Below are 18,692 nucleotides of genomic sequence, written 5' to 3'. Positions count from 1 at the left end.
CTAAATTTTTTTTTTTTATCTTCGACTTGATTTTAATAGGTCCCTCTAAAGTGTATATCGTTAATTCTCATTTAATCATTCATAATAGATGCAAGAAGAGTTTAAGACCTACATTTGAACTTTTAAACACTTATATTGACAAAAATTGGTGGCTGTATAATATAAAGAATATACCTTGATTGCTTTCCTAAATAAATTTAGGGCTTGAATGATGGTGTATATTTTTATGTTTAGATAAAAATTCAAACCAAATATGGCCTCTTTTTTTTCCGTTACAAATAAGAGCTGTTAGAAGCTTAGGACATGTCCCTAAACCTTGATAGAACATTTCAGTCTTTGCGTGAACTACAAGATAAAACGTACAATTGTAAAAAATAACATTTTAATCTACTGTTTAGAATCCTATATCTCCGTGGGCTCTCCAAAATCTAAAGGATACATAAATTACTCTTCATGTAAAATTCGTGACACGATCATGTTCCGAACATTTTTACATTGGAAAAGGTACTTACAATGTGACTAATGAACCCCCTAATTGGAAAATCTCACTACTTTCTACATGGAGAGTTAACCTTTTAATGATGACGAATACACAACATCACAGGTGCTGGTTCATACCCGATTTTGGCCTGATAAAGGAGTAATCTTTAGTGTATTGCCATTTTTTTAGCTGTATGCTAATAAAGATTGAATTTTATAACCATCATTTTGCTTTTGTTTTCTTAGTTTATTTTTATATAACTATGACTATTTTATAGATTTATCATTTATACATATATCTACTATACTAATAATTTCGAAATGGCTATTATGGATAATGAACTTGGTGCTTTCGAACTGTAAAACTTAACACAACTCTTAAGGCGTTAACCATAGATTATAGTTAATTTTTTTAATTTTTGTATCATAAAATATATATCTATATCTAAATAGGCAATTTGATGGAGACACTATGCTCAACAAGGTGCTTGTATTATATATATAATAATGATGCTTCTCTATCTAATAGCAAAAAATATCAGAATTCTTTTATAAAAGAAGAAACTCGCGTCTTTATGTAATTAATTATTCATGGATGCTTCAAAACAAATCCTAAAAGGAGGATTAAACTACCCTTGTCTGTCAGATCATTGATGAGTTAATAACAAAGGTACAGGACTGAGTACATATAGTATACACTCCTCTATATTTACTATGTTGGGAGGACGAAAATAACCAGAATATTTTGAGCCCAAAAACAATTTCGTTGCTGCAGAAATTGATAGAAGAATCACCTCTTCAACTACCTTGATTCACAGTCAACTACCTACCAATATGGATCCTTTAATGAAACTCACTGAGCTTTGTACAAATTGCATAATATCTGAAAGTTCAAAAAAATGCACACTTCCAGAAATGAGGAAAATGTCATGAGCATAGAGATGACATGCAATAAAAGACGGATGCTTGAAAGATCAGGTCCAGTCATTGTAGGCAAGCTACGTTGATGATTCAGCATCTGATAAACTTGCTCAAATATGGGTCGCACATGCATCGCAATCATGGGGTCTGAGGGATTAATGGCAGCAGCCACATCCATCATCCATGCAATCTTTCGTGAGGTATCATTGTTAATATCACATGCCAGTTGCTGCAGAAGTGAAAGCACTACTCCTTGGGTCAAAGGAAGAGGAAACCATTGACAAAAGTCCATGTAAATCAACCTGCTTCGCAGAAATGGTGTGGTACTGTTAATGCTCAATATTTTAATCTCCGACGTCAACAGAAAGGAACTTTAGTTTAAGGCTAAAAATTTAGAAAATAAGGTCCGATAAAACAACTTCGTGACAAGATATTCAAACGACCAATTCCAATGTAGATTGAGCATCAGTGTAGAATTAAAGGTTTAAGGTGACTCTGATGATTCTGATGCCCCTTCAACTAGTCAACTAAGATAATATGCCCCTTCTAATTCATACCTGGTATCAATCACAAATGTAGAGCCCCGGTGAAAGCTTCCTCAAACTTCCGTTCAGCTATCAACCTTGCTAGCTCTTGTTCAACCTTATATGCGACACAAATTGTAAGAAATTATTACGGTGCAAACTCAAATATGAAAGGCAATCGTCCTGCAAGTTAATAGGACTTTTACCCACCTTTTCACGAAGCAGAGGTCCATTGTTCAGCTGAATGGGCAAAGGATTTAGTGTGCCGGAGTTAGCTCCTGCAGTCGCATATGCCATTAGCTTTCTCTGGCCCTCTAGCACTTCTCTACTCAAAGTTTGAATAACTGATGAAGCTGAATTAATGGATTCCTGCAAATTGCATAACAGGGAATATCAACACTGGGATACAAAGAGAGTGGGCAAAGCTAAATTAAGAGTAAAATATGGCATATCTGTAAATTTTCGGGATTCAGATCCTCTCCTAAGCATGACACATCCAAACAGGAGCCGATACAATTCCACTTAAAAGTAATTTAACTTTTTCGGGAAATCACAGGTATAGACAGAATGCATTTATGCAAAGAAGGTCAACTCTAGATCTCTTTGAACAAACATGCTCTTTATTTTAAAAATATCAAAATGTTTAGTGATCCAAGTTAACTCTGTTTTCTCATACCATTAATCTCACTGATCCTAGATTCTTCAACTCTATATCAATAACTTTCTTGAATACTGCTGAACCTGAACTTTTTTCCTTTTAAGAGAGTAGCAACACAATTTCGTCCCAAATGCAAACGAGAATGTTGCTATAGAAGACCAAAGGAACAAGAGAATATCAATGAGTACACTTACCCTTAGAGTCATTGCCAGTGAAGTGTGCCCAGATTCAAGGCGTTGTTGCACTGCAGTTGAATGTTCAACCATGCCCTTTTGAAATGTAGAATCAACTTGGTCAAACATTGCTTTGCATGATTTCTCAAATGCGGGAACCACTGATATTTCAAAACTGGATTTGAGTGCATCCTACAGAAGAAATTATTTTACAATGGTGAACATGATGAAATTTTTTTTACAAAGAAAAATGCCAGATTGACCCAGATTGAATGAATATACAACATAGTTCAAGTGAAAGCAAGTGAGGCACCAGAAGCACTTGTTTTCCAGTCATCTGAAACTGTGCTTGAATTTGCCTGGCAACAGTGGCTTCAAGTTTTGCATTGACTGATTTATCAAGTGATTTACTGCCTTATCACCTCCTCTCTGGTAAAAAGTGTCTATTAGATCCACAATACAACTTCATTGAGTTCAATCTAACACCCAAGATATATATATATAAACAATTCACTAACCTGGAAAGACTCTACAATGGCTGAAGATATTATTTTCTCAATAGTGGGGGTCATTGCATGGACTGCAGCTGGACCCACTGAAGCTATTTCCTTCTTTAGTATTTTCTCCAATATTGCTGGTAGATCCTTATTCATAAAGTTACTAATCAAACCTGTAACATGCTGAATACGATCTCGTAACAACTTTTCATTTTTTGCATTCTCCTCTTGAATTCGAGCCCACAAAGCATCCATATTGGCCTTGACAGCTTTTTCCATAGTTCTCCCCAGGGCTGCCTCAAGCCTTCTACCTTCTTTTGTAACTGGAACTGTAACCATCATTGTCATTTGCATCTGCATCTCTTTTTGCATAGTCAATAACTGCCAAGCAAGGAGAAAAAAATCTTCAGCAAGTAAAACTACCAAAATATACTAAGTACAATCCTGTAAAATACAATTTCTTGGCTTATCCTATATTGACTTGGTTAAAATTCAATAGGTGTACAAACATATACATCCTACATGCCCTTAAGCTCCTAATATATGGAAATATAAGCTTTAATTGATGGTCACTTTTCAATGAACATGTACTACAAAATCTTGGCATCACGAGGCTTTTTCCTAAAAATATACAAAATGCATTACAACCTCCACATATTAATACATTGAATATAATACAGTATTAGTTATTCATGTGACCAGCACAAAACTCCTGAACGATACCTGATTAATTGATTCTTGCATTGCTAGAATTTGATGAAATGCATTTTCAGCAGATGGGAGGTTTGAACTTCCACCTAGTTCATTTGACAAATCAACTGAATTGCATGCACTTGGAGATGGGGAAGATGGACCAGATGCTTGAGAATTTTTGCCCTTCTGTCTCTTCCCTTTTGTGTTAGGTGCAGGTGAAGGTGGTACTGTCATGGATGCAGATGAGTTAGAAATTTTTTCGTGCACATCTTTTGTCGAGTCTTGCAGTCCATCCTCACCAGCATTAGAAGTTTGGGAAAGTGATTCCCCTAAATTGAGATCAACTTGCCCTGGTTCCCCTGTAATATAAGTTCCCCCTGATATTGCACAGCATTCTCGCGTCATCTCAATACCAAGATCTGAAGCCTGAGAGAAAAAGTATTTTTCTTTAACATCAGAAAGTAGGTTTTGTTGTGATCCCTGATGATTATACTCATCACTTTGATCAGGTGTAGCCTCACCGACCACCTTCACTTCTACTTCAGCATTACCCAAATCAACCACATCTGGGATCTTTGTATCTCCTTCATTATTTCTATCAATTATATTTGTCTCAGGGGGAGAACCGGCCTTAATGATTTCAGAAGGAGTAACCAGGTGAGTTGGTTGCTTAAACATAACAGAGGGATTAAGTACGCTTGAAATATTATCCTGTTTGACTTTCTCATCATTCTTCAAATCATTATTCATCAGTGGTGCATCAGACAAGTTCCTATGAATAGTAGGCATTTGTCTGTCAACTGAATAATCATTAATGGATTGGTCCCCAACATGGTCACCCAAATTAGATTGTGAACTCCTGAAATCAGACAGTTTCCTAGACAACCTTGTGCTCAAAGGAAGATGCGGAGATGGAACACAAACAATATCAGCATCACTACTGGATGGAGCCGAAGTAGGTCCCTCAATATAGCCAGAGCTTAAAGGGTATCTTCCAGCAAGTGCACTCTCAGTGCTACCACCTTGTGACATTGTTTTGGGAGCAGAACTGGCTGACGACATTTCAGATGCTCTAACACCAGATGAATCCACAGTACTGAATCCATCAGCATCTCGGGAAACAGAGGAATCTGGCTTCTCTAGTCCCACATTTTCAAATGGTGGTGGCAGGCATTGGGCTAAATCCAAAGCATACTGCTGAATGGCCTGTGTTTGAACACAATAAACCTGAACAATATGTTCACCATGAGGTAATATATCACTTGTGCCAGTAAAACTCAGAATCGGCATGGTCACAGTAAACTCAGCTATATAATCCATGCGTGTTGATTCAGGATTAGAACCATATTCTAAGTGTACAGCATATATAGCATTCCTCTGAGCATTTGCAAGTAAAAGCAGACCTGCATGAGACAGTGCTGCAACTTGGTTAAAGAATGAGTCCTTAACAGATGGTTGAGCTGAACTCTTCAACTCCAATGTCTGCGTGCATTTCCATGATTCAGCATCACTTGGAAGTAGCCAACCTTCTTCACTTGCTGAGACCCAAAGCTTAACTTCCCGATTTTGAGGTCCCTACAAACAGTTCAAATAAAACCACATAATATAAATATAAGTAGATTAGAAATGTATAATAAAAATCACAACCACAATGTAAGTAAACTTTATATGCTTTTAGACAAAATAATATGAAGGTTACCCTGAATGAAACTATATATTTTTCAATAAAATTGCATATCGCATACTTCTGGACATAGCAAAATCAGCAATAGCTAATCAACATGTTAAAAAACTTAATGAAAGAACTTACACCAGTTATAAGAACAATATGATCAGGTCGGTGGGAAGCAGTGAAAAATGTAGCAGAAAAAACAGGATGCCCATCATGTGGTCTCATCACCGCAAGTGGCTGCTTGCGATCTTCCCAGATCTTTATCTGTAGTATTTGACAATTGCCAAAAAATAAAACTAAGACATACTACAGACTCAACAAAAATATAAACTGAGTAGGACATAGGAATAATGAGGATGGTGCACTCAATTGTTTAGTCATCTATGCAAAAGTATCTCGTTATGTATATATGTTCCTCAACACAAACATAAAAAATTAGAAAATCACAAAGAGAAAGAAATAGAACTGAAAGAAACAACACATAGTAGTTACTTAAGGAAAGAAAATACAAACCGTGCCATCATGTGATGCAGATACCAGACGATTTCTCATCCATTGGCACATTGACAAATCAGTCACCTCTCCATCATGAGTGCCCACCAGCTGAACACCATCTATGAGCTTGTCAAGAGGACACCTCAGAGTGTCCTCTGTCACAAAGGCCTCACCATTTCCAACTTTTGTGGTGTCAATTCTTAGAACATGTCTTCCCATACCAATTATCAAAATTTCCTATAAGAAAAGGCATGAATTAATATGACAGGAATGGAAGGAATAAGGTTCAATCATCACTTCTTCAAGCTTCGAGGAAGAGAACTATGAAGCAGGATATGGAGTATTTACTTGTTTGTGGCAGTGCCAGCAGATTCGAGGATTTTCAACTTTCTCCTCTCCCACCATTTGGATAGCGATAACAATATTGGCAGTAATTTGAGGCTTATCTTCATCATCAGGACCTTCAGAGATCTTCCATACAAAGACACGGCCATCTGTTCCAACACTGTAGGAAAAGCATGTTAACATAAACCGTTGACAAGAAAACTAGGTCATTCAATTATTTCAGGTAACAGATACTACCTAGCCAGGAGATGAACATCTTCAGCAAAGAAAGCCAAGTCTGTGACCCTCTGATTAGAAAAAGAAGAAACAAATAAGTGAAAGATGGACTATCATCATTTCAAGGGCATCAACCTAATACAGATGTATAGCACTACAATACAAGTTGCAAGTCAAGCCGCAGCAAATATGATCTTTTTCCTGCCTTTTTTGGTCTATAGATATTTTTTATTATTTCACCGTTGTCCTTTCTTATTTTTTTTTAATTTATATTTTTTTAAGTACTTTTTTTTATGTTTTTTCTCTATTTCTACGTTCTTCTTTTTTTCTTTTTTTCAGGTACTCTTTTTTTTTTTTGAAAAAATTTTTGTTAGACTGGATAATTTTTTTTGTCATTCTTACTTCAATATCATTTTAACCTTATATTATATTATTTAATTTATAATAAAAATAATAACAAAAATAGTTAGTCTTTGAGACTTTTAAAAGATAAATATGATAAAAGTAAAATTGATCTTTTAAAATACTAAAAAATAATTTATAAATTGTAATTGATTTTATATAATTTGAAGAAAAATCAATTTTTTGAAAAAAAATCAGTTTTTAGATGAGAAAAATTTGGTTTTCTAAATAAAAATAGATTTTTATGTACAATAATTATTTTTTTGTGTAAAAACGGATTTTTTTTAAAACTAATTTTGTATTTAAAATTAATTTGGCTTATTATCCTAAACGAAATTTATTATTAATATTTATTTTTTGTTAATATTAACCATATGTATTCCTACATATTAATAATAAATTTAAAAATAAAATAATTATATTTATAAATTTTATTTTAATATAAATACTATTATATAATTTTTTAATAAAATTTTTGGTCCTTTCAAACATTTTTTTTAAGTTTTTATTGTCTGTACTCCTATGTATTCTTATTCTTTAGTAAATTAATTTGTACCAGAAAATTTGAAATTATATGATTATTTTAGTCATTTCATAAAATATTTTAATTTTGTGTGTATCCAAACATAATACTGGATATTATATTATTGTCTTGTACATCGAATCCAAACACAATATATAAAGAATAATTTTTAATGTCTTTGTTCCATTGTCTCTATTTATGTCCTATCTCTAAAAATAAACACTAACTAAGGCATAAATCCTCAACTTTTTTTTTTTTATAAGAGGAGAATTTCGTTAAGATGAGGGGAAGGATAATACAAGAAAAAGAATAAGAGTTCCTCTACAAGAGCAAGACAAAAACAATACAAAAGATTTATATATAAAGCATAGCATTCCATTCTCTCAAACATGTCCAAGAGGGATAGTACTCTATAAAGATCATGAGCTTTATAACAAATATATGTTAAGCGTCTAATCCTCTCTATCCCATATGACCCTCAAATGTTATAAAGGAAATATTTTAGATTATTCTAGTGCCAATCTCTTTTCCAATGGTACCATTTCAAAGGTGAGTCATGAGTCAATCAAGCAAATAATATTCATATTTAATAAATTATGATACATTTATGAAAAAACCCATTAACTATCAAACATTTACAACTCGCCTAGCAACTTCCAACATTGAGTTCAATAGATAACCCAAACTCAGACATTATTAAACTGTCTTGTATCAAACAATCATAAGCTAATTTTTTGCAAAAGTGCATGATATAAGATACATCAAATCAACATTTGCCTATTTCACCTCATTAACTAGCAATAATCAACCATATAAGATACAACCATGTCCTGGTTGCCTATGTAACGATTCCAGGTTCAAAATGGCTTATTTTTGCTTTATTTTATAATCTTTCATTGGAAAACCAGTCAAGCATCAAAAGAGAAAACAAAAAGAACCAAACCTGTCATTTGTGAGATAACATGGAACTAACTTATGTTTTGCATTAAAAAATAACTAAATTTTCTTACATACCAAATCAACAACAGAACTTCACTATCTCATAAACAACCCAACACATTTCTAAAATTCACCTTAATTCAAGATTCTCCTCCACCTTTCTTGCTCTTATTTCCCAACATGATGTTACATTCTTAAATATACATAAAAACAAATGCATTACAAGCACAAGAGTAACCAAAAGAGGAAACGAACCTGATTGTAGCCTTTGAGAAGGGACCTAACAGCTGTGTGAATATTAAGCACTCTAATGTTCCCTTGCTTCAACCCATAGCAAATGTAAGACTTGTTAACAGCTATTTGCCTTCCAAGAACCAAGTTAGGATCCGAACCATATTTTGTTATCGCCGCCACCTCAAGCTGTGGCTGCACTTCCCCGGGAAGCCTCACGTCCACGTCATACACCACATGGTCCCCCGCCAGGCGCCTCCCTCTAGGCACCTTACTGCTCGCCACGCGATTCAGCGCAGCTGCCGCAGCGTTCGCGGCAGATAACATCCCCATTGAGGAGATAGGGGCGGAAGCCGCAGCGGAAAGAAGTTGAAAAGATTGTTGAGGCAGTTGCGGTGGCGGTTGCGTTGTTGTTGTTGTTGGTCGTGGTTGGTGAAGAGGATTAAACTGAAAAATTGTCTCAGTTTTATGTTCTTTCGATCTTCCTCAACCAAAACCTTCTGTGTTTAGGGTGACTCTTTTAACAGAGAAAGAACAACAAAGGCGATTTTGATATATTGGGGATCGAAACCCCAAAGTCACTATTTATATTTGAGCATAACACCCATTAAATCCTAAAACCCAAATAAATTAGTATCCAAAATCCAAAAGATAATATATCTAAATTCCAAAAGATAATTATCTAAAAAACAAAAGATAATATATGATTTTATTCTTATTTAATTCCAAGACTTGGGCTTAGTTTGGATAAATAACTTAAATAAATTTTTTTGTAAAAAGAGTTTAAAGCTATGAAGCACGGACACTTCGCTGAGTTGTCGTGTCCGCGTGTCGGACACATTTCGGACACGACACTCACCGACACTTGTCCGACACGCGTGTCTGCTGTGTCCAACCGTGTCTTAATAAAAAATACAAATTTTTTTCCGGACACGCCTGGACACACGTAAAAGTGTCCACGTCCAATCTTATTCTTAACATATATTCTTAAAATAAATTTAGATATATTATATATTATTTATTAAAACAAAAAAATATTTTAAATACTTGTTATAATTAAAATAAGAAATTAAAAATAGTTAAAAAATTTAATTTATATTTTAATATGTATAAAATATCAAAATATCATTACGATTTATCTAAAAAATACTTTATACTTTATATGTATGCGAGTCCCCGTGTCATATAAAATTTTAAAATTCGCGTGTCGGCATGTCCTGTGTCCCGTGTCCGTGTCAGTGTCCGTGCATCATAGGCTTAAAATATAAGGACTTTTATTAATAACAGCTAATAAATAAATTATTTTGTGTTTGATTTTTTAGTTATAGAAGTACTTATTTTAAAGTTGTAGCGTTTGGATAAATAACTCAAAGAGTAAAGGACAAATAGGTCCCTGACTTTTTTTTTCGCGGATATTTTCGTCCCCAAGGATTGGAAAATACATTTATGTCCCTAACCCATCCAAAATGCGGACAAATTTACCCGTCCATTGAAGTGACTCCGTTGGACTCAACGGAAAACGCTGACGTGGCTCCGTGGCACTGACCTAGCCGTTACGGGAGCACACGTGGCATGTAACTTTTTAAAACAGGATATATTAGTCCTCTCACACCAAAACGTGTAACTTTTCAAAACAGAACATATTAGTCCTCCCACCCCAAAACGATGCCGTTTCACCCAAATCCCCAATCTTTCACATTTATGAGCCCTACGTTGTCCTTAGCCACCTCCAACCCCAATCACCTCCTGCCCCCTGACTCCCTCTTCCACCACCACCTACGCTGCCCCTCCTCTCCTTGCCCCATCCCCCTCCCTCTCCACTCCCTCGCTTACCCTAACACACTCTACTCCCCTCCCTCTCCACTCCCTCGCTTACCCCAAGGATGAAGAAAACGGTGGTGTAGAATCTCTGCTATGGGGTTTTAGGGTTTTAATGGCGTAAAATGATTACTTGATTGCACCGCCACTATGTGTCTCTAATTACCGTTCGATTCTTATGCCAGTGATTGAAGAATCTCACATTTTTCCATTCCCTTTTTGCCGCCAATGACTCTCTCTACAAATCACCCATTCGAACCTGTTTTCGCCACTGCTTGCTCCCAGCCTCCCACTGTGAAGCAGTAAAACCCTCTCTTTTTCTCTTTTTCTCTTTATTTGTCATTCAAAGCCGAGTTCTTTATTTATTTAGTTATTTTTCTTCTCTGTGGCAGTGGAAGAAGAAATGTTCGAAGCTTCAAGAATCACGAAACGCACCTTCGCCAAGCTGTGAAGCTTCCAGAAACCAAAATCAATGAAGTTCAAGCTCAAAATATGAAGCTCAACCAAGGTTATTTATTTATTTATTTTCATTTTTTATTTTTGTGCCTTTTTCTTTGGGATGTGAGTAGTGAATCTGAATAAGAATTTTATGCATATGTAGCGGTATTTCTGCGAGTGGATTCACTAAACAGATTGGATTAAGTTGTAATTAGTGAACATTGTAATGTTGTATTTTCTGTAGAATGTGAAGAAAAATGGACGCGAGCCAGAGCAGACGCTGAGGATAAGCTTAAAAATGTAATGCTAGAGTATCTTTAGAGAATAAAATATGTAGCTTGAGGTCTGAAATTGATGCGATTTGACATAAACCTGGTGGTGATGCTAAGAATGGAAATGAGAGCATAGAGGATTTTTAAGCTTGTATAGCCGATACGAAAAAGAAAATCAGTAGGTTGAAGGAGCTCCTGGAGGCAGAGAAAAAAAAAGGCGGATAAGGAGAAGAAAAATTCGGAGAAGGAGAGAAAGAAAGCAGATGAAGCTTTGAAGGCAGTAGAAGCAGAAAAGAGCAAAACTGCGGAAAAAGAGATACAAATTACCAAAGTTGAAGCAGAGACGGCTGAGGAGTATAGGACTCGGCTTGTTGGATTGGAGAAAGAAGCTAATGAGGCAAAAACAAAGCTGGCTCATAAATGTGAAAGATTGAGGATTTTGGTGAAACGACGTTATTTTGGGGTGGGAGGACTAATATGTCCTGTTTTGAAAAGCTATACGTTTTGGTGTGAGATGACTAATATGTCCTGTTTTAAAAAGTTACACGCCACGTGTGCTCCCGCAACGGCCAGGTCAGTGCCACGGGAGCCACGTTAGTGTTTTTCGTTGAGTCCAACGGAGTCACTTCAACGGAGGGGTAAATTTGTCTGCGTTTTGGAAGGGTCAGGGACTTGAATGTATTTTCCAATCTTTGGAGACGAAAATGTCTACAAAAAAATGTCAGGGACCTATTTGTCCTTTACTCTAACTCAAAAAATACAATTTTTTTCCAAAAAAAGGATATTAAAACAACGATGATAACAAATACTTTTCAATATTGAATGTTGATTTTCTATAACCTAATCACTAAGATTACAATTGTTTAGGCAATTAATTTTTTATTTGCTCTCTTATTAGTTCTATTTTTTAGGTAGAAACTAGTTTTTCTACTTCATCTTCACCCATAATGGTGTTCTTATATGTGGTAAATAGTAATAAAATTTTAATTCACAATAATCTTGATGGCAATGCCAAAGAAATTATTATGTAGTTAGTGTTTTCTATTTGATTGTGTATGATATGATAGATAAAAATAAAAAATAAATGTGAAATGTGTGTCAATATATATTTTGTTGCTGATTTTTACTTTTTTTTGGTGACTTGATTTTTACTTTTTTTACTTCTATTAGAATTTTCTCCTCTTTTATTGGGGTTAAGAACTTGCTATAACTAACTATAAAAATAATAGTAGCTATATAAAAATAAAATCACAGGGAAAAAAATAAATTAAAACTGAGATTTTATACCACACATAATGTTAAATACAAATTTAATAATAAAAATATAGTGGTAAAATGATAAAAAAAACTGGAAGGAATATATGCAATAGGTGGTTCAGATGGAATATTATTTTAAAATGGCGGTGGAGGGTCAATATTTTCAATAGATAAATCATTACGTGAAAATGATGGTGGAATGCCAATATTTCTAGCATATGGAACCTTGGGTGAAAATGGTGGTGGGAACCAGTATTTCAAGTATTTTTGTACAGAGCCAAGAATAAAAGTATTTTTTTGTTTTGAAGTTATTTTGTTTTACGGAAATGATAGAATGACTTATCGAGGAGGATAAGTCATATATTTCTACTTCTTCAAAAAGTTATAAATTAACTTTTAGAAAAGTTAAAAGTTCTTTTTAAAATAGTGCCAAACACGCGTAGTGTAACTTTTCATAATTCAAAAGTCAGAAAAAGTAGTTTCTGCTACTTTCCAAACGAGCTCTTATTTAATTTAACATTTATAACAATAAATAAGATAACTATTATATAAGTCATTTAATTTGAAATAGCATAACTTATGATTATAATTAATATATGTATTGTTCACAAACAAATTAGACAAGGTTGTCATCCTCCTTGAAAAAAGATGAAAATAAGAACTAGCTAGAGGGAAATAAATTACAAGAAATGGAGTTAGTATAGTATTTTCAATTACTGAATGATTAGAAGTGTATTATTAACTAAATTACCATTGTTTCTTAAATATATATTATTTCATTTATTTTTTGGTCGACTTTGACAGGTGTTATTGAAATGAGTTTGTATCAAAATTTTAAGTATTAAAAAGCAGATATGATTTTTCTGAAAAAAAGTAAGTTCAACTTGAAAATTACTTAATTAGTGTTAAGATAATCTATGTCGAGATTGCTAGTGATAAACTTTATAATAAAAGACAAAGAAATAAATAATAAAATGAAAAAAGACGATCATGAAAGCACAAACAAAGCAATAACAAAATTCAAAATTAAATGAAACTGAACCAAATAAAGTAAAACAAACAAGTAAAAAATCGACTTCTAACACTCACATACACTACTTGCACTCTATGTTCATCCGTTATATCGTGGAGACTGGAAATTTGATGAGATTATGTAATTATCTAGTGTTCTTGATTGAAGTCTGAATTTCTACTATTTATAGATCACAAAAATAAACTTGTCATGGAGCATGTTTGTCTACTGTCTTATTCCTTTTTCTCAGTCATAACATTGTTTTATTTGACTATAAAGAAACTTGACCCATAAATTTTGACATTCATGTCTTCTTTGGTTAAAGTCCCACGTTTCTTCAACTTGTTCCTCTACTCATGTCCTCAACTCAGCTTGAAAGTCCACCAGCAAGTCTTGATGATCAAAGAAAAGAAATAACTACCCTTTCGACTTTGATGCTCTTTGTACCATCTTTCTTCAACTTTGACTTGCCTATCTCTATTTTTGTAGTCGAAACACTATTTTTATGGTCGAAACTACTGATAATCGAAAAAATCCATTTTTTATACCAGCATATACAAATTAAAGAAATGATGATTAATATCTAAAAGACTTTAAGATTGTGTTTGATTTTAAAAATAGAACAAGACAAGATACTGAAAAGATGACACAAGAAAAAAGATACAAAAAATAATAATTTTGTATTTTCTTTAGTGATAAACCGAATATAAGATAAAACAAATAATAAAAAATCTGATTTACTTTATTTTTTCCTTCATACAAAATTTAGAATAAAAAATAAAATAATAAAAACTATAATTATAAAATTTTAATAATAATAATAATAATAAATAAAAAATAAAAAATAAATTATCTTTTCATTTAGTAATTCTGTGTCTTATTAAAAAATTATAAAAAAATACAAAATATACTAATTTAATATCTTATAATATAATATTTTTATTTATATTTTATCTATTAAACATATACAATTTTATATTTTTATATCTATATTTTAATATCTTATCTTTATTTTTGTAAACAAAGAATAACCACTATAACTCACTAATGCTCTACTAACTTCCAATACACTCTAGAATCTAGATAACCTCAACATTCATACAAAACAATAAATAATTTAATATTACTAGCGGCTCAACAGGTACTAGCGTACCTGTTCAGCTGCTTTTCTATTATTTTTAAAAAATTAATTTTATTTTTTTTGTTAATATATTATATATTTTTCAAATTTATTTGATAAGTATTTTTTTATTTTAATATTAACGTGATCTTATTTATATCATATTTTGTTAAAATTAAAATTACTATAAAAAATCTTTAAAATATTAAATTATAAAAGCACACAATAAAGAGGTAATATAAAATTGTTATAGTTTAAAATCCTAGATAATATATGAGGTGAAATATTCGATAGAGTAGATTTGTATTCTCAATTATACTTAAATATAGAAAGAGTATTTTCAAAATGATAATACTTCTATTGTATTTCTTTAAAAACTTTGAATGTCATCTATTAATTTATAATATTTTTAATTTAATTTTTTCAGCCACTTTTTTATTGAGTTAAAAAATTTTTTTACATTTTTATTTTTAAAATTATAAATTTAATATCAATGATTAAAAATAAAATATTTTAAATTATTTAATATATGTAAAAAATATAAAATAATTAAATTTAAATTGAGAAAAGTACAACAAAAATTATATTATTATTATGTATAATAAAATTAAGATAAAAATTTACTAACATTGTTTACAAATTAGTTATTCATATATTAAATTTATTTATTTTCTCAATCTTATTTAATTTAAAATAAATTAAAAAATTTATATTCAAAATATTTTTTTATGGCAAAAAACAGAAATAAGCCTAGGGAAGGCAGAATTTACATGAATCAGCCAATGCAAAAATTGCTTCATTAATCAACCAAAATGATATTTATATATAATTTGAACTAAATTAGTTCGATTTTAGTTTGTTCATAATTCAAACCAATATGGTTCGAACTCTAAGTTTATAATTCGAACTAAGAGAGTTCGAATTACACTCATCAAGTAATTCGAACCCAACCTCCATGCACGTAATCAAACGTAATTCGAACCAAGTAGGTTCAAATTTTACTAATTTTATTTCGAACCAAGATGGTTCGAATTATTGAGGATCAGACCTGAATGATATGTACTGTGCATGGGATCGTAAATAATGGATATGTTTTATTTGCGGAGTTTTAAACGAAATGTCTGTTGAATGCACACGGGAATAAATAAATCTACAAATTAAATTAAGAAATGATGCAGAAATTAAATAATATCAAGACGCAAAGTACATATATTTTCATATTAACTGATAGACGATAAAGCAGTAAGTAACACACATATACATCAACTGATAAAGTAAAGGTGCCTACGAAGTGACACTGATAACAAAATACATAGACGAAGATAGGTAACATACAATACGGCACATAAATCATCTAAATAGGTGCGACCCCGTGAAGCAACGACGTGAAACCCGCGTCCTCTGACCTCTCCGGATAAGCGGCTCCTCATCCTCGATCTCATCCTCCTCGTCCTGCGGGTCTGGCTGTGCAGGCGTCCTACGCTGGACATGTAATGATCGGGACGAAGACGGCCCGGCAACTGAATGTGACCCATCAGTATGTGCCGAAGCTGGGGTACCACCCAAAGTGAAATGGTCTAGAGGAAGCACGGAGGGAGGCTCATTCAGATCGACATGTAACGGTGCCTGTGTCCCCGTCGTCTGACCCCGCCCACGGGCAGCCTCATCATCCTACATGAATGCACTGATCTCATCGAGGAAGGGTGATCCACCATAATCCGCATCAAGAGCAACACCGGCAAGGAAGTCTGAAAACGTGCTGCCCGGACTCACCCATAATGTACTCTTCTGAAGTGTGTGGTCGTCACCGGAAACACCAATGAAGTAATCTCGGAGCGGCCCCTCCCCAAGTCCAGCCTCACCATGGGTAGAGGAATCTCTGATAGCGTACCCCTCTCCACCAAGCCCGCCATGATGGGGACTAACAACCCCGACTGCAGCCCCTCCCCTACCAGCCACGTCACCAAGATCACCATCGTCGTGGCCCGCAACAGGCGCCCTCCGTCTGCCTCTACGCCCCCATCCTCAACCACCACCCCTACCTGCCTCATCAGTCTCCCCCATAGCCTGCTCTAGCCACCTCCACTCATGCTGGCTCTGTCGTGTCCCGACTCGAGCTCTCCTCTCCACCCGACGCCTATCAGGGACGTCATCAACTCGATCCATGTCAGGAACTCGCCCAGGACCCCTTTGTGACGCCTTCGCAGGAATAGGAACGCCCTCAGATCCCCAAATAACTCTCTGGTGACAATAATCTATTTTCATGCTGACTCCACCAATCTAGGAAGGTGTGCGACGGTCCAGGGTCCGCAACAACATCGAACCGGAGGACGTGGTCTGCACGGCTCTCCCAATGAAGATGCCAATGCTGCAAAGCGGACGGGAACCAACGATCACTGCCTCTCCCGTCCTTCGACATCAGAAAGTCGATGTTCAGGGCGGGACGCGGACGGGGCTGGACACCGCCAAACTGTGGTAGAACCCTATCTATCTGATGCCACTCTATAACGGCAAAGTATATCAGTGACGTGACAGACCGCCACACCGCCATGTGTCGAGGCTCCAACGCCTCAGGATGCACAACCTGCAGTACCTCGAGGGAGCTATACGGCATCCAGATAAACTGCACAAAAATTACAACACTGTCACGCCAACTCCTTCTACAAAATCATAAAGTCTACTTATTTAAATAAAAGTAACCGGAAGTATACTCACATCCCTGGGCTGTAACATGTCTATCTTCAGTCTCCACATCTGCACTCTAGGACCCTCCTCGCTATATGAAGGGTTGTAACCTGACCACCTGCATTGCACATGGGTGTTATGTCTAAATAAAAGTATGACAGATTTGTAAAACAGTACAAGCGTACATGAACATTAGCTATTTCAACTTGAAATAGAAAAGTTTGAGTAGGGTACCTCGATGCCAAAGTCCAGCTGCACGTATCATACCCAGCAGGCCTAAACCTAGGAAAGCGCCAGAAGATCCAGGACTGAAGTAGCTGAAGTGGGCCCGCTAACTTCACCACATGTCTGTTTGCCACGCGGCACATGCACTTGTACAACCATGCCAATGCTGCAAACTCCCAACTGTAGGAACCCATCTCCTCAAGCCTAGCTACGTAGGGAAGCCATCTGATGTAAATGCGATTGACGGACTTGTCGGCAAACAGCTGAGTGTCCAACAATATCATGATATAGGCACGTGCAAAGCGCCGCACAGTCTCCTCATTGGCTCCCTCGGGGAACTCTCCAAAAGTCTCCTGTAACCAGGTGCAGTTTACTGCAAACTTCTGAACCTGGCTCGGAGGAGGAATCACTCCAAGCAACTCCTCGAACCACACCCAAGCTGGACGTGCACCCTCGATATATATATGAAAATCTGTAAGGCAACCGCTGACATAACGCCCATCCACTGCCAACCCCAACTGGTACGCCACGTCCTGAAGTGTGATCGTGCACTCTCTGAAGGGCATATAGAAGGTGTGCGTCTCAAGACGCCACCGCTCCACGAAGGCACTGACAAGGGGCTCATCTAACCGGAACCATCTATCATTCAGCCTCACTAGATGGTATAACCCGGCCATCTGCAAGTACGGCACATACCAGTCATCGAGTCGCATGCCCTGTTGCCGCCATATGCTCCTGATGCATCTCTGTGGCTGGGCAATACATGGACCGCATTATTAGAACCACGTAGAAAACCAGTAACAAAAATAATTAATAACAGAAACCACTTATCGAAACCACTAATAAAAACTACTAAACTGAACCGCCAACAAAACCACATGCCTAAACCGCTAACATAAACCGGAACCTAATCCACTTACGAAAACCACATGCAAATCCACTATCATAAACCGCACATGAAACCATATCATAAACCACTTCCAATACCACCAAAAGTAATTTGCCAACATAAACCATCAACAAAACCACAAAAAAAACCACTAACATAAACCGCTAACTAAAATCACATACAAAACCTCTAAAATAAACCACTCGT

General features: G+C 35.2%; 1 pseudogene; it reads right to left on the bottom strand.

Annotated features, from left to right (window-relative positions):
* Window positions 1-1,968: 1,968 nt before the first annotated feature.
* Window positions 1,969-16,737, bottom strand: LOC130973982 (enhancer of mRNA-decapping protein 4-like; annotated as a pseudogene).
* Between the last annotated feature and the right edge of the window lie 1,955 nt (window positions 16,738-18,692).

This window comes from Arachis stenosperma, chromosome 1 (genome assembly GCF_014773155.1).
Source record: "Arachis stenosperma cultivar V10309 chromosome 1, arast.V10309.gnm1.PFL2, whole genome shotgun sequence".
NCBI lineage: Eukaryota > Viridiplantae > Streptophyta > Magnoliopsida > Fabales > Fabaceae > Arachis > Arachis stenosperma.
This window is presented reverse-complemented; position numbering and strand designations above follow the sequence as displayed.